This window comes from Caretta caretta, chromosome 1, assembly GCF_965140235.1.
Source record: "Caretta caretta isolate rCarCar2 chromosome 1, rCarCar1.hap1, whole genome shotgun sequence".
Lineage (NCBI taxonomy): Eukaryota > Metazoa > Chordata > Testudines > Cheloniidae > Caretta > Caretta caretta.
In genome coordinates this window covers 235,564,805-235,589,049 of record NC_134206.1, presented here as the reverse complement: position 1 = coordinate 235,589,049, position 24,245 = coordinate 235,564,805, and the positions used below count along the sequence as shown (strand labels likewise).

At 40.1% G+C, this 24,245-nt stretch overlaps 1 protein-coding gene across 3 annotated transcripts in view; it reads left to right on the top strand.

Moving 5' to 3' along the window:
• SOX5 (SRY-box transcription factor 5) overlaps positions 1-24,245 on the top strand; it is an 838,708-nt gene that overhangs the window by 226,960 nt on the left and 587,503 nt on the right. The window contains exon 2 of one of the 3 annotated variants that reach the window (XM_075121858.1): positions 14,351-14,437. The exons of the other annotated variants lie outside the window; for them this stretch is intronic. The gene's annotated coding sequence lies outside the window, so the exon portion shown is untranslated. The remainder of the gene's footprint in view (positions 1-14,350; positions 14,438-24,245) is intronic. 3 annotated transcript variants of the gene reach the window in all.

Genomic DNA, 24,245 nt, shown 5'->3' with positions numbered 1-24,245 from the left:
TCATCCATTGGGTTGGGGCCGGTAAATCCACAGCACACACTCCTGCTACTTGAGCTAATAGACAAACTGGTAGAATAGGCTGTTATCCTCTACCTGGACCAGCTACTAGAGGAGTGAGACACAAACACACACACACACATTTTGCTGGTGGGTTCCACAGCTATTTCCTGACAGTAGAAGAATGTGGTGTGGGAATTTGGGATTCAATTCCAGATTCTGGAGGGTAGTGTGCTCAAGCAGTTATAAATCTTTGTCTCTGTGCCCCCAGCCTGTCCCTGTCTCCCTTTGTTCCAGCCATCATCCGGGCTCCTATCCACTGCTGTGCTCTTCTCCCCTCCCACCCTACCTTGCCCCTTGTGTTATGGCTCACATAGAATCATAGAACTGGAAAGGACCTTGAGAGGTCATCTAGTCTAGTCCCCTGCACTCATGGCAGGACTAATTATCTGGACCATTCCTGACAGATGTTTGTCTAACCTACTTTTAAAAATCTCCAATGATGGAGATTTCACAATCTCCCTAGGCAATTTAGTACAGTGTGTAACCACCCTGACAGTTAGGAAGTTTTTCCTAATGTCTAACCTAAGCCTACCTTGCTGCAATTTAAGCCCATTGCTTCTTGTCCTATCCTCAGAGGTTAAGAAAAAAAAAATTTCTTCCTCCTCCTTGTAACAACCTTTCATATACTTGAAAACTGTTATCTTGTCCCCTCTCAGTCTTCTCTTTTCCAGACTAAACAAACCCACCTTTCTCAGTCTTCCCTCAGAGGTCATGTTTTCTAGATCTTGAATAATTTTTGTTGCTCTTCTCTGGGCTCTCTCCAGTTTGTCCACATCCTTTCTGAAATGTGGTACCCAGAACTGGACACAATACTCCAGTTGAAGCCTAATCAGAGCGGAGTAGAGCAGAAGAATTACTACTTGTGTCTTCCTTACAACACTCCTGCTAATACATCCCAGAATGTTGTTTGCTTTTTTTGCAACAGCATTACACTGTGGACTCATATTTAGCTTGTGATCCACTATGCCCCCCAGATCCCTTTCCGCAGTACTCCTTCCTAGGCAGTCATTTCCCATTTTGTGTGTGTGCAACTGATTGTTCCTTCCTAAATGGAGTACTTTGCATTTGTCCTTATTGAATTTCATCCTATTTAATTTGGACCACTTCTCCAGTTTGTCCAGATCATTTTGAATTTTAATCCTATCCTCCAAAGCACTTGCAACACCTCCCAGCTTGGTATCATCCGCAAACTTTATAAGTGTACTCTGTATGCTGTTATCTAAATGATTGATGAAGATATTGAACAGAACCAGACCCAGAACTGATCCCTGCGGGACCCCACTCATTATGCCCTTCCAGCATGACTGTGAACCACTGATAACTACTCTCTGGGAACAGTTTTCTAACCAGTTTTACACCCACCTTATAGTAGCTCCATCTAGGTTGCATTTCCCTAGTTTGTTTATGAGAAGGTCATGCGGGACAGTATCAAAAACTTTACTAAAATCAAGATATACCACGTCTACTGCTTCCCCCCATATCCACAAGGCTTGTTACCCTGTCAAAGAAAGCAATCAGGTTGGTTTGACAGGATTTGTTTTTGACAAATCCATGCTGACGGTTACTTAACACCTTTATTATCTTCTAGATGTTTGCAAATTGATTGCTTAATTATTTGCTCCATTATCTTGGTGCGTTTGGGTCAGTATGCCTCCTCCTGCTCTGTGCTGTCTGGGAGTAAATGAGGGGCATTGAGAGCACAGGAGAAAAAGTCTCCTATCTCTCAGTTCTAGTACCTGGTGCCACAGTGGCCGTTGGCAGCTGAGAAGAGCAATTACAAGGAAAGTCCTGCTCATACCCTGCATTCCTGGGATGGAGAAATCTCACTCACTTTGTGTGGATGCACATGGGCTGTATGGTTGGCATGTAGCAGCCATGTGGGGATGGAGCTTGGTCAGTGCAGATGGAATTTACTTGCCACAAACTTCTACTGAGTATGTTTGAGCAGAGATTTTCCAGAGACTTTTAACTTGGCCAGATGGGGACTGATTTTCACTGGGGTGGCAAAAGGCATGTCCCTGACACAAGGGTGTCCCCCCTGCTAAATTTCAAGTCCTCCTTTCCAAAGGATGGCAGCACTAAAGTTCTTAAGTGAAACAGTTGCAAGAATTTTTGAACACAGGCAAAACATGTTTTCCTCTAAATTTGTTGCAAGAAATGGCCTCACCATTTTAACTTAAACATTCCAATTTAATTCAGCCTGAAGCAGATACCCCTCTGAAAAATTTCAGCCTTGATGGTTAAAGTTTGGCAAAGTTATAAGGTACTGTCAACAGAGTCTTATAATGGAAAGTGTAAGGGCTTGTCCTCATGGATCAGCAGAGCACACTAGAGGGGTGTGATTTCTAAAGTGTGCCACACATTGGTGTGAATTTGCCTGTGTAGACTCTGCCGGCGCGAACTATGTTAATGCACATGAGGGAACTTTCGGTTCATGCCAGCAGGGTATACACAGGCCAGTTAATGTGCAGTATGTTGGTGTGCTTTAGATATCACATTCCTCTAATGTAAACAATCCCACAGGTAACCTTAACTATAGGAGTTGCTACCAGCTCGCTCTTGCACTCTGTGTGTGTGTGTGTGTGTATATCTATATCTATATCTATAATCTTGAGAGAGAGAGGGAGAAAATGAGAATGTGCCCATATTGGGGAGGTATTTCTACGGTTTGGCCAATAGTGTTTATCCATATTGTGAAACTCCTATTGTCCTAGAAGGGAGCTATGTGGGGAAAGAATGCAGGCTATTTAACAGAGATCCACTGTGTGGATTGGAGAAAATTCTGCCCTTAATAGAGGGCTCTTGTGGGGATTTAGTGAATTTCCCTGTATTTAACTCTGCCTTTTGCCATGGAGCTAACTACTGTGTCAAATGGTCATCCACAGTTTGCTAGAGAAAGAAATGCCACTTTACATTCAAGGAAGCAGATTTTTATGGTTGCATATGATACAATAGTCACAACAACTGAACAAGCAGGAGAGGTTAAACTACTGCAATAATGTTCACGCCATTGTCGTTCAAAAGGAATTCAAATTAGCAAGCCAATATAAAAGAAAATCAGTCAAGTTTCGGATATGTAAGATACAACCATATTTAGAGGTTCTGATAAGCCTGTTGTATTGCTGATTATATGCTGAATATGGGGAGGGGATTAGCTTCTTTGCCAGTTTTAATGGAGGTGGGGTAGCTAAATTCGATGCCAGGCACTTTCATCACAAGTTGCTTGGAGGTATTCACATTTGCTTATGAAATAGCCCCTCCTGAACTAAGGAGATGGAAATGAAACACTGAAAGGCTTTCTTGAAGTGCTTCCATGTTTCCCAGCTCAGAACATCACATTTGATATTAATATTGGGTACTGAGGCAAAAGTCATCAGGTATAGAAGGGAGGAAATGTGGAAATATTCATTTTCTTGTGTTGTTTCCTCAGGATGCTATTTTGAATCTTTTAAAAAAAATCATGCTTTGCTGATGAGGCTGCTGTAAACCGGGGAAGTGGCAGATTGTAATTGAAGTCCCTGGGCCCTGCCCTAGAAAAGGTTCAATACTGGCAGCATGCATATTGTTTATATGAAAGCAAATAGATGGATATATTTGGTCAAATTCTGTTGGGTTCCTATGTGAACCTTCAGAGTTTTCCTTAATATTTTGAGTGGAATGCTTAAATCTGCATGTAGTTGCACATGATAGATACTTTTGCACCTTTGAGAAGGGAACATTTTCTTACCCTGGGTGTTTTCAAATCATATCTGCTTTCTTTACTGATGAATACAGTACCACAGAGTCAATACAGCTACTGATGAGTGAGCTGGATTTTATTCTGCCTCTCATGACATCAACAGAATTGTCAACTAAGTTCTAATAGCAGAATTGTAGGAGGCAGAAAGAACCCAGCTTGACTTTCCTAGACTGATGACCGCTTAGGAGGGGGAAAAGCCCAAATATTTCATTGTAAAAGTGAATAAATGTACATAGAATAAATTGAGGAGGAGTTAATTTGGAACCGCCATGTTGTCATTTTTGAGTCACATTTCTAACATTAAATTCACATTAATCATATCAGAGATGAAAAGGAAGCAATAGAGATTCAAAAAATGAGGATGCAGTTGGATCAGAAGGACACAGCTAAAGCCATTTTCTGGAGTACTAAAAATTTTGAGAAAATGTTGGGCTGTTTCCATCAGTAATGTTAGAAAAGTCTGTGTGTTTTGGGAATACTCACGGGGTATGGTGTGTAACATATCTCTAATAATATAGCTCATCTGTCACGTCATGGAAGAAAGCTGGGCGAGACTGAATCATCCTAGCAGTCCATCGTGCAGATGTGCCAGCATCTGCATTATAAACCAGTGGTCATTATTATGTATTGTATATAAAAATATCTAATGTGTCAATGATAGCTTTGTCATTGTTGCATAATATTACTGTTACAAAGATAATACCTCCAGAAGTTGGAACCATGAAGGAAAAAGGGTACTTTTATCAGAAAATTTTAGCTTTTATGCATTTCAGGGGAGTTGTAAAAACAACAGAACAAAACAAAAAATCTGATATTAAATGCATGCAGCTGTGAAGTTTGCAGTTGTGTGAATGATGATTTCTAAAAATATGTTTCTTTGAACCATTAACTGCAGAAATGTTACTGCACTGAGGTTGGGTGTTAGAAGAGCAGGCCTGAAGTTCAGAGGAGAGGGGGAGAGAAGGAAGACCTAATTGTGACAATGTTAACTTTTGTGTTCCCATCACATCCTCTTGGTTTACATTTACACTTTACTCCCCTGGCCAAAAAAAGGCTGTCATGTAGTTTTACAAAAATTAATTCCTTTTTTCACAAGATTTTGATTTGTTGGTACTGATGGGACAGTCTTGAACTCTAACACCAGTGACACAACCTCAGTCAGTTAAACTATAGAAGTCAAATAGTGAATATCTTGCTGTATGCTGGTTAGAATCTACTTGCTAATGTATTTTTAACACTCCTTTCTTCTTCCACCATCCATACCTTGTGTTTGTAAGATGAACGTTCCATGCAGTGTTGTTGTAGCCATATTGGTCCCAAGGTAACGGAGAGAACAGGTGGTTGAGACAAGCTTACACAGAAAAGCTCAAAAGCTTGTCTCTCTGACCAACGGAAGTTGGTCCAATAAAAGATATTACCTCACCCACCTTGTTTCTCTAAGATGAACATTAGCAGAGTGATCTGCATGTCTTCATTTCAATTCTGCAGCAACATCTCATTGCAGTAATATTTGATGTAATAATTTTCCTGTTATTATGGACTTTCTAACTACGTTAATGGAGGTTAGACTGGCCACAGAGACATTCGTGAGAACTACCTATGCAGTGACATTTAAACAATTTATTTGATCTCACTTTAGCTTACCTGCTCATGCCTTTTTTACTCTAGTGTTGACCTTAGGAGAACTTGGTATATAATCACAAGTCTTTCAGTCAAATGCAACTTAACAAAATAGTATTAATATTTGAGTGATGTATTAACCCTTTTGAACACTTTTGCACAGCATATGCTAACAGATGTTTCTATGTGTATGCTTGGGTAACTGCTGTTCAGCAGCTCATGGCTCAGTCTTCAAAAGGTTTGTGCAAGGGCGTGGGAGGAGTGTTCGGGAGGACAAAATGTTGGCTTTGTGATTAACTCAGAGTAGTGTCCCTAAAGGACATCAACGTTGGAGATAAACTCTGATCTTTCACTCTCTTGAGTAGAGTGAAACAGAGCATTACACAGCTGATGCTCTCATCCTTCAGTGTTGGTTTATAGGTGTGGTGAAGCAGGAAGAAGTGGAAGAGAATGATGGGACAGCAGTATGTGTTGTGTTTCAATGCACTCTAGCAATCATCCAAGGAAAAATTGTTGGACACACTGAAGACACCAGCTTTGTGGCTACTGTATTACAGTCAAAATGTGATGGAATAGTTGTGTTGGAGAGGGAGTGCCATTGTCTAAAAAGCTAGAATTATGGCCTTTTTTGTGAAAATAGCATATTTTTACTATGGTTGACAAAGCTTTTTCCATTGTTGACCATGGTTAGGAGTACTGTTACCCATTTGCAAAGTTGTATGGCTAAGAATGATTTTTTTTAAAATTACCACTGGTAGCCATGGTCACTAATCTCCATACAAAGCCATTTGTCAATAATCGAGACTGGCCAGCAGGAAGGAGCATGCTGCGCTAATAATAGGCTGATCACAGCTGACTCTTTGTAACAGTGACCCTTCTACTCAATTTAATCAAATAGACAGCAAAGTCAGCATTACAAATCAAAGTCTCAAGTGGTACTGTGGGTGAGGTAAACTTTGTTATATACCTGGTTTGTTATAGCATAACCAGAATTATTGCCAGCGCTTTCTCACATACCTAAAGAGAACCTTAAGCTTTTGGATTTCTCATACAAAAGTGTAATTCCTGTGTGTATATATATATATATTTTAGTTGCAGCCCTAAATTTCACTTATTTCATATGCACACCAGTTACTAATGATTTTAATGGCCAAGAATGACTATTTACTCTGTCTGTATTTACTCAGATTTACTTCTTTGGGCAATGCGTTCTAAGAATTAAACAATAATTATGAAGGTACAAGGTATTTCCTGGGTATCAGTACTGGGAGAGGGCAGTGACTTCAGGTGCAGCCTTTAACATCAGTTGTCCATTAATTCATGAGAAATGCTTGGTGACATAGTCTTTCCTGTTTTTATGAACTGAAAACTGGGGAGAAAGCTTAGTCTGTCCTTGGCATATTTTTAGAGAATGAAAGGGAATGACTAGCCTGAATGTTAGATTTTCTTCATAATCTTTCAGCATTCCTTCTCAGCTCATATGTATCAGTCATTGGGCCCTGGTTGGGCATGAAATGAAACCATGGTAATCATTTGACTGAGTTAAAATACATCTCTTTATGTCCTGTTCCAATTGTCTAAACGTGTGAAAACTTGAGATAGACCAACAAGGCCACTGGTTTTCAAAACATTTTTTCTTTTGCATGGGAGTAATGGAGAAGGTTGGGAATAAACTCTACCAATATTTTTTGAAGGGCACAAATAATGACTAATCATATTGCCCTGACGAAGTGAGGGCCCTTTTGCACAGAACAGTCATACCTTTAATGGTGTTGCTGTAAAACCATTTGAGCTGCAAAAAGATTAAAATAAAAATAGATAAGGAAAGAGCAAGAAATAAATTGAGTTGGCTGAGAAATATTTGCATCTACTACGTGGTCCTGTTTGAAGAGGACTCTATTAACGCAAACTAGGTACCTTTTAGTTTGCAGCGGCACTGTTCACATGGGGCAGTTAGAGTAAAACATTTTGGTGTAATTTGCAATTCACACTCATAGTCTGCACTGCGGAGACAAGACCTAAGACCTGGCCATTACCTCCAAAAAGCCTACAGATCCAGATTACAGCCAGCTCAGTAATTAACCTGTTCAGATGGGACACTGAGCAGATAGTAACTGGTAAATACTTGGGTAGCATCATAGATGGTGCTGGAGGATGCTTGATAGATGTAGACACTCATATAGCAGTTGCTGCATGTTTTGGGCCCTTCAGTGGCCTCTGTGGGAATGCTGTGACAGCAAACTTACCACAAAAGTGCAGAGCTATAGGACCACAGTTATACAAACACTGTTGTATGGAAGTGCAACATGGGTGCTGAGGAAGGCTGAAGAACACCAGATTTAAGTTTTCGATTCTCATTGTGTTCCTCAGTTGAGCCATATTAAGAGGAAGGAGAAGATCAGAAATGAGGATATTCTAAGCCAAGCCCAGCCACTGACTCCATCAGCACTGGCTGGATATTGGTGGATTTCTTGGCATGCACGTATTACTAGAATGGAAGACCAATGAATTCTGAAGTGTGTCCCCCAAGGAATGCCACTACATGACTGGTGGTCCAGAAGCTTTGGTGGCATGACAAAATTGCTAGTGAGGGACCTAAACTGAACATCTAGCTAGACCATCTTCTGTAACTAGCCAGAGATTGATCTGGGTAGTGCTTTATCTGCAAGGAGGCCAGGTCCCTTTGGAATTTGCCAGGATGATGATGATAATGACATGACTGTGGAAAGTCTTTGTATGACTGTGGAATGTCTACAATGAAATTACAATATCCCATCCAGTGAAAAGAGAAAACATTGGGCCATTGATGGCACAGAAGCAAAATTACTCTTATTTGCCTACATAACCTACTTGGTTCACTAAGTAACCTACATACACTTGAAGCATGGGATTGGTCCCATTGACTTCACTTGAATTATTTATGTGTTTGTTTGTTTCACGTGTTCACAAATATTTGAAGATTGAGGCCCAAATGTCTGTGCTGGAAAAGTTCAGGTCTCTTTTCCCTTCCTTGCACTGCCCAATAAAAACCAGAGATACTGACTTAAAAGCTTTATACAGGAAAGCTGTGAGTCCTGATAGATTAAAACAACAAAATAAAAACTGGCCTTCCGTGCTTGTTTGTCCACATCACTCATTAGAACTGAGCAGTGTCTTCATTCATTGTCCATGCACAACATATCTGTGCTTACTATGAGTACTGTACTCCTCTTTCATAGGGACTTAAGTTTTCCATCCAGACTTTCTGCACTGGCGGAGAGCATTCTAGGCTACGATCAGTTTTCCAAAGTCTTTTGGTTTCCTTTTTCCCTGTAACATCAGATCCCCAGACTGAAGACCACCAGAAGACTCTGGGCCTGCTTTACCATTGCCCTGTATAATCCTTTATGCCTCTGCAGACTGGGTGTAAAATGCTACTATTCAAACACAAGAGCATTGTACACCGATGTTGCACAGGTGTGAATGACTACACAAGGTGCAAGGTAACAGGGAGTTGGGTCTTGTATCCTTTGACTAACAAAAATGATACGTAGCACCTATTTCACTAACATTTCCACAATTAATAGGCTGTGAATATAGATGATTTCACCTGGACAAAAATCAGTTAATAATTTCTTTGCATTTACATTTAGAAAAACTCCTAACCTAATGTTTATTTGAAAGTATTTTGTCCTTGCCTTGTTTTGACATGTTTAGCTTCCCTTCAAACTAAAAATTAAAAGAAAATCTTCAGTGGAAATGTGAAATTACAGAAAGCCAAGAGCAGGTGATCGATTATGAAATTCACTATGAATAATCTCAAAGACTGAGCATTCCCCTCTTCCCACTTTTCTTTTGTGTGTGTATGTATGTGTCCTGCTCAGTGTTTACCTACCCTGTGTGTATTTTCTATTTGTCCCGCATCTGGTGTCTGCTCCAGCACCAGCCTGGCTGTTTCAGAGTCAAGAGTACTTCAGCTTTTTCACTATCAAAAGGAAGAGAAAATAAAATATAGATTAAAAACGTGAAAAGGAGGGGGAGAAGGAGAACACTTCCATAGATTTTTCTTAACATGATTTTTTATGTTGATTTTTTGTTGTTTTGTTTGGGCAAGTTTCTTGCCATGTACCTTTGCATTTGCATTTCCTGTTGATTGGCAATTTTTAAACTGTTTATTGTGCTCTTTTGTTTAGCTGTTCAAGAGCTAAAACAAAAGCCACCAGGCCCTGTGAGGGACACATTTGCATGCGGCGAGCGTTGCCCGAGGAAAAAGTAATTGCTAATGCATATTTATGTGGCACAAATTTGCCATTTGTTTATGCATAAAATTATCAATAGTGCAGGGCGGCCCAGCAGTAGAAAATGGTGACCTTTTTAGCTTAATAAATAGAAATCAGCTGTTGTTGTGAAGAGATCAGCCATTTATTCTGTGTTGAGGGACACTGCCGGGAAAATGTAGATTGGTGCTGGCAATATCATTAAATGGAAGGCCAATGACCCTTTCGGTATAGTCTATTATACTTTATCTAATAGGGGATAAATGACTCTGGTTGGCAAATAGATTAAAAAAAACCCTTCAGACCTCTCTCTTATATACCTCAACCACATAGATTATGAGCAGGTAGACACTGAGGAGGTAATCTTAGACAAACTTGTTACTGTCATTCTAGAGTGACTCCGTTTTAAAGCAGTATCTTTATGCTAGTCCTTGACCATTTTGATAAGATGGATTTGGATTAAAAAAACCCCACCAACTGTGATTATTCTTTTCATACTGACAGACCTGAATCTGCTGTATTTTGTAGGGCTTTGTGTTGGAGATTGCACCTGCTGCGGTAACTAACAGTTCATCTGTCCAGAAAGCACCATTCTACAAGGTTCCATCGCAATCATATTTTGTGGTCATGAAACTGGAACAGTCAGTTTCAAGGGAGAAGGGAATGAGGTCCCTTCTGAAGACACCAGTGAGTTTTAGGAAGTAGCTGTGACAAGTTTCTCCATTTCCTCCTCCCCCCCTTCCCCCCCACTTCAATTTTTCATGTGAACTTAGTGCAGGTAAAGGTTTGCCAGATTGCAGATCTAGTGAGTGAAGTCCTTTATCTGCAGCATAGATACACATGGGAAGTGGCAATGAATGCTTCTTCATGCAGCCCCACTAGTGTGCCTCAACCCTGATAGGCAGCCTTAAGACCCAAGGAGGCAAGAGTGAACAACTATGAGTTCCACAAGTACCTGTAAAAATGTGCAAGTGGAAGAATACCAGAGTTTTCCACATCTCTCTTGTTTTGGTCCATATAGTATATTGTGGGCTTGTTTACATTTGAGATGCTACAGCGGCACACCTGTAGCGCTTTAGTGTAGACACAACCTATGACGATGAGAGGGGATTCTCCTATTGGTGTAGGTAATCCACCTCCCCAAGAGGTAGTAGCTAGGTCCATGGAAGAATTCTTCCATTGACCTAATGCTGTCTACACGAGAATTTAGGGTAGTTTTACTACACTGCTCAGGGATATGGATTTTTCCTCTTCCATACTTGCAAAGGGTTGCCCTGTTGTTTCATGGTGGGGAAGGGTTGAGTCACTTGGGAACCATGAGCTGTTTGCTTTCTAAACATCAATCAGAATATCACAAAACAGCCACCATCACATTCTGTACTGACACCTTGTTAGTGGTCTCAATAGAGAGGCAAAAGAGTGAACCAAAGGATAGCTTAAATCAGCATTTCACACCTGTAGCAGGGTCCCTTCAGGGAAGATCAGTGTGGGGAAGCTTGTCCTTTCATTGCCTGTGCCTATTCAATAGAGAGACTAGGGCTGTCAGTTTGGCCTTTTCCCCAAGAGCACTACATTCATGTAAAATCTTTTTCTTTTTTTTTTTTAAAGTATTTTTAAGCCACAATATAAGTCTTTGGAGAAATGTCTGGCACTGTTTAAGGTCATTAGCTTTCTTCATGCCCACAACGGTCCTCACCTTATTATGGCACTATTTGGGAAGGAAGCCTCCAGTCTTGTCTGTACCCATGACCAGGGGCGCTGGAACAGAGGGGGCCGGGGGTCATGGCCCCATCACTTTTAAAGATAAAATTATAAAACAGCTCTTTTGAGGCATGCTGAGTAAGTCCAGGCAGCCGAGACTGGGAGGTGACCTACTAGTAAGATTTATTTAGATAAACATTAATAGAAACTATTAAACTTATCGGGCAGAAATAGAAATTGAGGGCCAGATTCTCAATTAATATAAACCAGCATAACTCCATCTGAGGATCTGGTCCTGGATTTATTTGTTTGTTAGTAGTAGTATTTTAATTATTATTGTGATAGTGCATAGAGGTTCCAGTCAGAAATCAGGGCCCCTTTGTGGTAGGCACCGTTCAAACAAATAGACCAAAGACAGTGCCAGAGAGCTCCTAATCTAGATTTATGATGGACCTCGGTAGGTGGACAGACAAATGGAGATTGGGGGATAAGTGACAGAAAAGATGCAGTTGTTTGCATAACTAGTAGTTTTGGTGATCAAAGTATTCATGGGTGGCTTCCAGTCTAACTGGGTAATTTGGACCTACTTGCTACAGTCCTTCTTGTATCCTGAGGCAAGATTTAAAGGCCAGAAGGGACCATCGTGATCATCTAATCTGACCTCCTGCACATTGCAGGCCACAGAACCTCACCCACTCCTCTAATAGACCCATAACCTCTTGCTTGTTACTGTCGTCCTCAAATCATGGTGCAAAGACTTCAAGTTACGGAGAATCCACTCCCTTCTGGAATGCTATTCTGATAGTCAAATTGTAATGCCCTTACTCAGGTTTGGTAAAACCTTACTCTTCAAGTAGTCCCACTGACTTCAACGGGCCTTCATGTTGAGTAGAGCTATCACAGTCTTGCCCCAGACCTTCAGGGTTAGAATGCCTTCTGCAGTGTGGGAGCAGAGTGACTGAGGCCTTGACTACACACAAGTTGCACTGGTTTAACTTAATTGGTATTTAAACTGATATAGCTACAATGGTTCAGACCCTTTTGTGGACACGCTTAATTGGGTTTAGAAGTGGGTTTTTTTTTGGTTTTGCTAAACTGGTTCCCAGTTGACTTGTGAAATACGCCTGCTTTAAAATGAAATAAGAGCATACTCATGGCCTTGTGCATTAACTGAATTGTTTAAAATTATGAAGAAAAGTCCTGATTAACCTTGCTTATTATGATGATTGGCAGTTCATGATAGAAATTAATTGAATGAATTAAATGAATATCTTTTTCCTTTTAATTCTGTTTTTAAGGAATGGGCAGGAGATAGTAGTGTACCTTTGCTTTGGGTGTTAGATAAATCTGTTGGTATATTTGATTACCATGCAATGGCATTACAGGCCAGATCCTCATCTGGTATATAGTGGCATAGGTCTATTGACTTCAGTTTCCACCACCTGGAGCATGTGACCCTATGTTAGAATGAATGGAAGGGTCTAATCCTGTCCACAACCCATTCTCAGCTCTTGTTGCATTCCTGTTGTAGCAGAAAAACATTGGCGGTTTGGCTCAGAGAAGTTAAGGCCCATTGAGGATAAAGGAAGATAATGTGACAAATTCTGTGCTGTCCTGGTTAGCTGGTGGATGTTTCATATGGGTTCTATATGGAGAGAAAAAAATCTGCAGCTTGGCTAGTATTCCTCAATGTGATGACCAGTCCACTACGTGAGCTAAGGAATTTATGCTTTCTACATTCTTTAAGATATATTACAATTAATTAGTATACAACCCTGAACTTGATGAGAGATTGTCTTCACCATAGGAAGCAGAGCTTGATTTCAATGAACCTATACTGCTTAACCTCTACTGAGGATATAGCCATTTATTTGTTTGTTTATTTCCTCTTTCAGTATGGACCAGATTTTTATTTGGAAAATCCATACAGATTTTCTTAATAGGAGTCCCTTTCTGTGGTGAAATTTACAAACAAAATATAGGGAGTTCATTCCTGTTTTGCTTACATTACTGCATATTACAGAAAATCAAGGTTGATTTTTCAAGAACTTGTGTGTACATGCATATCTTGGTATGAACTATGGATAGCTCCCATTTTTTGAACTTTATACCCTCTATATTTATATTCCAACTTCTTTTCCTCAGCCTTACTATGTGTCTGCTATATTCATGGAGTATTATGGGAACCATACAGTTGCCAAAATAATCCCATAATGTTAATTTAGTGGAGAAAGTGTCTGCCTTATATTTTAAAGGTATTTCAGATTCTATCAGGGTTTATTTTTTTTATTTAATATCCCTATTGATTTTTCTCCATCAGTATGATTATTAACCTATCCTGGCACTTTTCTAAACCACAAAAACCTGATGCAAAACATGAAGCCAAGTTAGAAAATAATATTGAACCCTTTATATTTATCCACTCTCTTTTCCACTACAAACTAATGAGGTGGAAATATAGTGTCCCCATTTTACAGACAGACAGACGGAGGCACAGAGAAGTTAATTGAATTGCTTATACATAGACACAGGACATCAGTGAGTGATGGAGCTTGAGACAGAACAGAGAACTTCTTGGCTGTCAGTCTTTTACTCTTCTCACCCCTGGACTATCCTGAATAGTCCGCTCATAAGAATGTTACAGGCATAAAAATGGAACCACTGAACATCGGTTAGCTGTTCAATGGGTCAAGAGAAACAGGACAAAATTAGAGCTGTATTGGTTATGATGATGAGAGGGAGTCTCTTTAGTTCTAATAGAGTCTAACTTTCTCTCTCTCTCTCAGCTTTTACATGTGAAATATTTTGGGTAACCCATTAATTTACACCAGCGTCTGTTTTGCAAGAAAGAGTTCATGAGCCAAATAGAAAGGAATATGGTGGTGTTAGAGGAACCCACGCTTTTATTTTATGTTTTGGATGCATTTTCCTTTTTAAATCTTACTGTTGATATGCATTTGGTTTTATTTTCTAGCCTTTCTCTTGCTGATGACCGGGTTCCTGCTTGATCCTGTTTACAAGATTCCAAAGGTTGAAAATAATCCCAGCTCCTCAGCATTGGGTAGGAAAACAAAACCATATAAAGACACAGTGCAGTTACTCAGGAGGGTTAGCAGTATGGAAATGTGTGATGCGAGGGAAAACATGGAGGAAATAGTCCGTTATAAGGTTGGCACAATACACATCAGTATAGACATTTTTTCTCACTTAGATATATACACGGTACATATTTTATTAATTAGAGTTTTGATATTGACTCTAGAATTCTTTCTTGGGACAAACTTTTCAAAATAACTTAAAAGTGCCAGTGAAGAGTGTTCAACTGGTTGTCCTGGATGTTACGGTTTTCATTATTTATCCTAACTATAAAACAGGGCAGCTGTAGTCCAGGCTTTTTTGTGCTGCCTGGGCAATGTGCCTTAACTTTCCCTTGAACTGACCACATTTTGGTGTGAGTGGGTTGCACGCTTTTCCTTTCCATTAAATTTATGGCCTCTCCTACCAATACTTACTAGCATGGGTAGTGGACTACCCTTGCATTTGTTGAATTCGGAACAGTAATTATGAATTCTGCAGTATCAGGTGTGCTAAGATAGGTGAAAACTGATTTTCAGGAATCTTGTTTTACCCATATATGATCCTGATTCAGCAAAGCATTTCTAGTATGGGAGAGGAAGAGCCAGATTAATGTAGGGGCTTTAGGGGCTGCAGCCCAGGGCCTGGGGCTAAGGGGGCCCCCGCTGTGACCCGCTGCTTCTTTTCATCTGATCCGCAGCAAGTCTCCATGCCACAGGCTGGACGCTGGTTCCTGAGCCTCGGCACCCCACACCCGGTCTGGGGCTGGAGCCATGAGCGCCGGCTCGCCGATGTGCCCCTGCGGCCCGTAGGTGAGGGGCATTCAGGAAATCTCTGCACACTGCCTCTGCCCCCAGTGCTGGCTCTGCAGCTCCCATTGGCCAGGTACCATGGCCAATGGGAGCTGCAGGGATGGTGCCTGCGGGCACGGGCAGCATGCACCGCACAGAGGAGCCTGGCCCCTCTGCCTAGGGGCCGGACATGCCAGCCACTTCGGGGAGCAGAGCAGCGCAGAGCCAGGGCAGGCAGGGATCCTGCCTTAGCCCTTCTGCGCCGCTAACCAGGAGCTGCCCAAGGTAAACGCCTCCTGGCCAGAGCCCGCACCCCCTTCTGCATCCAAACTCCCTCCCAGACCCCACACCCCCACTTGTACCCCAACTCCCTGTCCCAGCCCTGAGCCCCCTCCTTCACCCAAACTCCCTCCCAGAGCCTGCACCCCAAACTTCCTGCAGCACCCCAACCCCCTGTCCCATCCCTGGCCCCCCCCAGAGCCCACCCCCCCCAGCTGGAGCTGCACCCCCTCCCATACCCCAGCCCTAAGCCCACTCCCCTGCTCCAAACCCCTAGGGGCCCAATAAAATCTAATAGCCCTGGGCCCACAGGAGAGTTAATCTGGTCTTGGGGAAAGGTCACTTCAGTCAGTGGGTTTGCTCACATCCTTAAAGTTAAACATTTGCTGATGTGCTTTGCTGAATTGGAGCTTGAACGCAGAGCATTTTCCAGAACTCCCTGCACTGCTTTAGGATCTTATGAGCTAGTTGTCATTGCTTTTATAGTAGGGGGGCGGAGAGGATATTTAAAATCGCCAGTCTCAGCAAGTAGATAGAAATGTTTCCCAATATATTGCTCTAAAATACAATTATTTTAAGTCTATCCATCTACTCTCTTATTAATTTGGCATGTTGAACAGCTTTTTAATTTTACTTATTTTGTTTCAATTTATAAAATAAAACATAAAGATCATTTTAAAAGATTTTGTGTTAAACTCTGTAAAGTTTTCCATTAACATAGTACTACTAAGAAATTCTGGGCATGTGAGCTGTAGCTCACGAAAGCTCATGCTCAAATAAATTGGTTAGTCTCTAAGGTGCCACAAGTACTCCTTTTCTTTTTGCGAATACAGACTAACACGGCTGTTACTCTGAAAACTGGGCATGTGTGGTAATTTTAATAAGAACTGATTTGTAAATGTGTTTTAGTTTAAAAAGTCATGAGGGTTTTATTAAAGCCTCAATATTTACAAATAAATAGAAAATGAGAAAACCTTTTTATTTTTGGTCAGTGCAATTCAGTTCCTGTGGTGTTGGCCTGACAAGTTACACTAGTACAGGTGTTCCCAAAATTAACATGTGAAGAACTTAAGTATATCGTTAACTTTACTACTTTGAATGGAAAGTGTTTGCGGATTGGAGCCTCAGAGTCTGATCCTAAGAAGTGCTGAGCACCTTTTAGAGATGGATGAGTGTCTTCATCTCCCTTTGACTTCAGGAGGAGTTGAAAATGCTGTATACCTCATAGAGTACCGAATTCCTCTAAGGATTGGGCTCCAAGTAACTTGATCTGTTTCTCTTCTGCTTTGCACCTTGTAATGTCATTTACGCCTTTGCAAGGTAAGTGTGAAATGCTACCAAATCAGATTTCTTTACTGACCCACAATGGTAGGCATATTTTGCACTGGCTTTTCATGTGTTTTTCTCAAGTATAAATGAGCACACAAGATGCAAGGCAGTGAAGAATCAGGCCCACTGTAACTAAGGATTTGGGGCTAGATCCTCAGCTGGTGAAATCAGCATAGTTCCATTGACTGAAATGAGTTGAGGATCTGACACGCAGATCTGGGGGCATGTTTAGAATGTTCCCCTGCAGCATTTGTAACTCAAACAGCAGCATTTGGTTGGTGCATGAAAAAGAGAGAGAAACTGGCTAAACAGACTAGTTGAGTGAATTGGGGGAATAAAAAAACAAATAACATAAATGGTGAAAAGTAAATTAGCTGATGAAATGTCTCTCCATGTCCATGACTGAAGGTGTTACTGGGAACACAGACAAAGAATTTTTTAAATGTGTAGCTTTGATGTTGAAACACACGCCTTTAGAATGTGGATGTGTGTGTTTGTGCTTTTAGTCTGCATGGGGGAAGAGGGGCCTAGTATTCAATCCTTGTCTTGGACAAATCTATAGAAATCAGTGAATGGAAGACTCTAGGATTGAGCCCACTTTCTGGACAGCTCTTCATGTGGTGTAAATCAGCATTATTCCATTGAAGTCAACAGAGCTTTGCCATTTGATACCAGATGAGGATCTGGCCAATGGTGTCTTAAATGGTTGATTTTATTTACAAACGCTTTGTGACTCACTTTTGTCTTTTAACTGCAGATAATGGGTTGTGACCTTTTTTGTTCTGCTTCCTCTTCTTAGTGACTTTATCAAACAAGAAATCACTGTTTTACCAACTAGGGACCATTAATCTAGGCAGCAAAACTTGTTCTTTATAGAAAAAATAAATTCTTCTACATGTTGTTGAAGAATTTCTGAACAATAAAAGATCACCATATAATGGGTGACTGGTTTTTTTGTTGTTGTTTTTTTTATTAAAGTCCTTCATTCAAACAGCAGTCTCCAGCCTTTGAGAATGAGCCACTTTGTTGACAAATCTGTCATCTAAATTGAACAACAGAAATTAGAACTTTGTGCTGCAGATTTTCACTTTTTATGGTGGGTGGTGGTATCAACAAAAATGTATAATGAATTTCATTGAAGATGGTTTTAAAAGGTCTGCCACCTGTAGATAAAAATGTGCATTACTACGCATACATAATTATCAAGACTGAAAGGCCATGGCACGAACCCCTGACCTTTTGAAATCAAAACACTCACTGTAAAGAAAGGAGGCACTGATTTCTCCAGCTATGCAAATATAGGACACTCGTATCTACTCAACTATTTCAACACTCTATTCTATATCTAGTTAAAGAGACACTTCAGAATGCTTTGTAGGTCTACGTTTGGCCTTCATTTTTTTCCTTGTTTGGAAAGTTCACATTTTTTAATGTGTAGGGATTTCTTTTTTTAAACTAAACAAGTGCATTATTAAAAATATTCAGTAGCACAACTCTTATGAGACACCCTACAATAGTAAACCAGTGTGTGTGTATGAAGAGGAGGGAATAATGTTGTGTATGCACACACATTTCAGCTTCAGGCTTTCCACAAGGTTATTTACAAGCAGGGAGAAAAACAAACAAACCTATCGTAAAAATTATGAAAAATACTTTGATGGTCCTTTTAAAGTCAGTTCACCAAACATTGGTCACACCAAAAGGCTGACAGGCAACTCATAGTTCCCCTATGAACAATCTAAGACCAACGTTGCTGTTTGTAGCTGGGAATGAGAGCTTTTGCTTACAGTACTGGGGAGAAAGACTAAAGGGAAATAAAGGATGTGAACGAAAGACTTTTTGTTTTCATACGAGTGTTTGGAACACCAAGCAAGCAAAGAAGCAGCTATCTTAGCTAAGCTAATGCAATAGAAGACCATTGCACCCAAACTGTCTCAGCAGAACTTCCTGTATAATTAGATTGTAAATCTTCTCAGCTGAGGAAATTTTGCCCAGGGTCAGATTGTCTAAGTAATAATCCATTCGCCTTAAATTAGAAAATTTGAACTGCTGGGATAAGTTATTGCATTTGTTTTGTTTTTTAATTCCTAATATAACTCAGGGAACTAAGTGCAATGTTTCTTTTTTTCTTTTCTTTTTTTAATTATGTTTACATCTCTGAACGTTTAATTACCTAGGAAGGCCTTTTTTGTGTATGTTTATTGCCATTTTCCTGGGTAATGATGGCAGAGTTCCTTTCTGGGCAAATTAACACAGTTCTTAATATACTTTAGGAAGTGATACCACAAAATCCTCTGGCCACCACATTCCGTGATATCACTTCCTCTACAAAGCATATGTTAGGAGATTCTGCTGCTCTTTAATCCTGCTGCAGTTTTGTGATGCTGAAGTTTTACTTCAAGCTATGACTCTCTTGTTCTGCAAAGATTAGAAGTGCCACCTTCAGGGTAAGAATTAATGGGCACAGTTTTGCTAATAACTAGTTACACAACATGAAGGCTTCTCTGGTTAAAATTTAATTATTTTATTTGAAAAAGGAAAAGATTAGAAAGTGGATATGTTTATTGAGTTATATAAAAATGATTGTGGGCTAAATTCTTAAGCCAATACTTAGGCAAAATTCCCATTGGGACTTCAGGATTTGGCCGTATGTGAGCAAATAGGGTTAGGATTGCTTCCTTGATTAGGATCCATTAAGGTATGAGCTGATTCTGAGTGGTGGATCTTTATCTATTCCTACCTATAAGCCTAGTTTTATAAAATGATATGTGACCCTGATTTTCAGAAGGATCTCTCAACTCATTCTCCAGTTTTTAATGGAATGGATACTTGTGGGTGCATTTTATAGTTCTTATACATGTGTTAACCTGACTTGAGACAGATGCTGAAGATGCTGTGCATACCCAAGAGTTGCTGAGAATCAGTGAATGATGCCTTGTGGTAGCCCATAGCACCCTGCAGCATCAGGCTATTTTCAAGTGCAAAGTCAAAGGTCACTTCTAGTCATACATCTTTGATGATCTAGAAATAAACAGGTATGTTGAGTAATAGCATTATTGTAACATCCATGATGAATTTTTAACATATGTGTAGGATAAAGAGGAGGATGGGAAGGGCCAAGTAAACCTTAGTATGAAGAAAAACATCAATTATTTTTTAACATTGTGAATGAAATTGTGCTTATCGTGATTTTTTTTATTACTTTTTTATTTAAGCTTTCTCTTCCAATACTGGAAATTCAAATACAACAACATTTTGTTAATGTTCTAGAATAAAAACAAAGAAACTGACTAGGAACAAAAGTTGATGTGTCCCATGTCAGATCTAATATATGAGTGTTCCAGATGAGAAAAATGTGCATTCTAAACAAGCAACCATGGATCTTGAGATGCAGGAGGACTTTTGCTAGCTTACTGCCAATTTCCCATGTTTCGCTCCCCAATAGTTCCTTCAGATGGACAGTCTACAGAGGGTTACAAAATACCAAGGCAAATCACTTGTTTGGTAAAAACAAGAGGGAGCATTAGAACAAGCCCTGAAAATAGGAATATTCTCAATTTTCACAGCCATCGGGTCATCCTTTTACTATCTACAACAGGAGCAAATGTATTCTTTATTATTTTTCTCTGTTGCTCTGAAATGCCAGTCAATTTTAAAAAAGGATAATGCTCTAGAAGACGTGAAAAATTCAAGATGTTTGAAAGCCCCTTGAAACTGGTAGTTTGGGAAAACACCAAAGCATTCAGGTGCCCTTGGAAACACACAAGAGCAGGGCAAGTCAGAAGATAAGTGGAGGTCAAAAAATAGTTCAAACAGCCTGCTCTCATTACTGCCATCATAATCCTTATAACAATTCCATTTTTATGTTTTTAAACTGTTCAGTATTATTATTTAACAGCAAGGAATATTGCCTTTGTGTAGGAACTCCAGAAATAAAAGAAATCAGAAATCAGACCTCAAGACTATTTGTGAGGCAGAAATAATCCAGCCATTATTTCTGGTGTAAAAGGTTTGTGAATAGCATGATTTGCCTAGAAGCTGTTTTCCAACCTAATAACTCCCAGAATAATGACCTAAAACTGTTTCCAAGAGGATTAGGGCCCACATAACTATTAGAAACTACAATTTTTTAAAAAATTTAATTTCTGATTCATTGAGAGGTGAGTTTTAATTTAGGTTATAGCTTCTTATTTAGTGGAATAATTTTAAATCTCTCTGAACTCAAAAAGTATTGTAGTAATCCTTTAGAGAAGGACTGTCTGCATTGTATGAGAGAGAGGGAGAGAGAGAGTTAAATATATATATTGCTTATTGTTATAATGATCTCCAAGATGGTCATTAACTAGATTTTTAATCCATTTGGGAGGGGTTTTCTGTTTGTCTGTTGTTTTTTCTTAATCTTCTGTTTCAGCTTGCCTTGGGCAAAAGCCATTCAAAATGGGCTAAATCACAGCTGAATACTTAGCTTGTTGGTTAACCATCACTTGAACAGTCTTCACTGGAGAGGCTATGGAATAGAGAATTTATTATCTTTAATGATGATATTGGTGTGTTTCTAAGGTGTGCATAGGTTTTATGTGTTTTGCTGCTCATTAATTTCCTTCTTTAGTTGGCATGAGTTGTTTTAAATGGAAGGGAGTGAAAGATGCAGGTTCAGAGTGACTAAGGAATGCCTGGTATAAAGGGGCCAGGCGTCGATAGTTAGAAGGAGAATACACAGATATACCACTGAAGCCATTTGATAACAACCTGTTCAGTGAATTAATGTTAAATTGGCAAAACCTACCAATCTGTGCATCAAAATGTTAATTCTGAAAGCTCATTGGAAAATCATGTGTATGCATGTTGAAATGTCTATCAAACACCAATTGTTTTTGATCTAGATGAGGCAAACGCATTTAACTCATTGGCTGCTGACAGATGTTCCAAGAGCGTCTCAGCAGATCTCAGGAAAGGCCTGATTGACCGGGAAGGTACATCAGTTTTCTACTCCATTGGGTGAACTGGGCATCTAACGTGCACTAAAATGTTCTAAGTCTGTCTTAAGATCGTATTCATTCTAGGAGGTGTGGTTCAGGACCTACCTCCAGAAAATAACAATAAATAGTTAATAAAAATAATATACCTGAGGAACAAACTTCAGCAAAGGAGGTTGCAATAATTTTCCTATCGTTCAGGTTAGCCTGGCATCTTGGGGGAGGGATAGCTCAGTGGTTTGACCATTGACCTGCTAAACCCACGGTTGTGAGTTCAGTCCTTGAGGGGGCCATCTTGAGGGGGCCATTTAGGGATCTGGGGCAAAAATTGGGGATTGGTCCTGCCTTGAGCAGGAGATTGGACTAGATGACCTCCTGAGGTCCCTTCCAACCCTGATATTCTATGATTCTATGAATTTATAGGTAGCTTGCCCAATGCTTTCTGACTGCTGAAGTAATTGGCTGCAAACAATTAATTGTTAAGTATAGGCCCAATTCTGTGTAGTGCGAGATCTATCCTGAAAGATTCTAGTGGGAATTAATGAGTGAAAGGCATTTGGCTTGTTGCAGAACCAGGTCCAGTAGTTGGAAAATCACTTGCGTTGTTGCATCAATTGACAATTCAACGATAGCTAAAAGTCAAGTGGTGTTCGGTGATCAGATTTAGGGCCAAATTCTTATTTCTGATGCATGGTGTACAGAACCCCAAATCTGATGCAGATCCACCTGTAAGGTTTACTGCTGCTATGCGTACTTTAATATGTTTCACATGGCTCCATGAAAAGCTCCCTGTTACTTTACTGAATCACACACTACTAAGCCACATCCAAAGAAGGTAAAGCTGTGAATTAAACTCTTAAATTTCCTGACTCTGAAGGAGTTTTTCAGAGTTTATCTTCTTCACTAGTTAGTAGCTTTGGTGGTTTGAGTATGCATCCGATGAAGTGAGCTGTAGCTCACGAAAGCTTATGCTTAAATAAATTGGTTAGTCTCTAAGGTGCCACAAGTCCTCCTTTTCTTTTTGAAAAAAGAAATGGGAAATTTTTCATGGAAAAAAGCTTCTTCACAACATTCCCTTCACTCTTTGACCCAGGCAGGATGGTCATAATGGGAGAACAGGTTTTCTTTTGATATTTCAGTACTTTAGAATCCAGCTGAAACCAGGAAAATTGATTTTTTTTAAAAGTGGTTTGAGGATCTTTTTAATGTAAATTTTAAATATTAATTTTATCTGATCCGGTTCCAGACTTGAAAAATTCACTCACCCAGGCTGAATACAAATCTTTCTTGGGCACAGGCTATCAATTTCTACAGAACTTGAGGTTTGGGGGTTTTTTTATTTAAAAAATAAAAAGTTTCTAGTCCCTTTGGTTCCAAACGTGACCTTTCAAATGCAAACTGAGTGTGACTGATGCATAGCACCAGTCATTCTCCTGCTGCTCAGGGCTTTGCCAAGCTGCAGGAGAGTGAAAACTGATAAGAGTCTAGTAAGTTTTCTTTCCGGCTGTTCAGAACCCTGTGTGGGTCTCCCTTCTCTGGTGCATCAAACGTAAGCTGTTTTTTTCACTTTTAAAGCTCTTCACAATCAATCCCCACCCTACTTTTCATCTCTCATTCACTATTGAGCTCTTGATGGTTGCTTCTGATTGGCCCATGATGCCAGCTTCCATTGCCAACTTATTAAATTTTCTAATAAGCACTTTTGTGCTTTCTCCCATACTGTACCTTGTGGCTTGGGAGATGTTCCCCATATACATCTGCAAAGCTACCTTATTGTCCTCCTCCAGAGTCCTCCCCAAAACTCTCCTTTGCCATGGCGCCTACAGAAAACATGACAACAGTTAGGCTGTTGGTGCACAGAGGCCACTGCCTATCATACTGACCGGTATTGTCTCATTGTTTCCTTGTACTCCTCCATCTGTTGTCTCTTGACTTTTACTTAGACTATAAGGTTTTTTGAGGCAAGGGTATAGTTTTTGTTCTCTGTTTATACAGTGCCTAGCATAGTGGGGTCCTACTCCATGACTAGAGTCCCTAGGTGCTCCCAGGATACAAATAATTCATCATAAGAAGAAACAAAATACTAGAACAGATACTGGACCTCTTCACTGGGAAGAAATGGAAGCCAGAAAACTAAGGGAGAAACAGAATAGAATCCTAGAGATATACCTTGTTGCAGCAACCAGAATGCAAGGGGAAGGGTATTTTCTATTTCCAACCCCTTCTACAACCCCCAACCACCTTCACTGGTAGCCAGGAGGCCCTTGACTGGAAGGGAAGGAACAGAGAAAGGGAATGCTCCTTCTTTCCAGCAGCAACTGGATATTTCCAACTTAAAGGGCAGTTCTGCTCTGAACAATGATAATATGCTTCCTTAACAAATATTACTCAACAAATATGCTCCCTGTGTATCTATTCA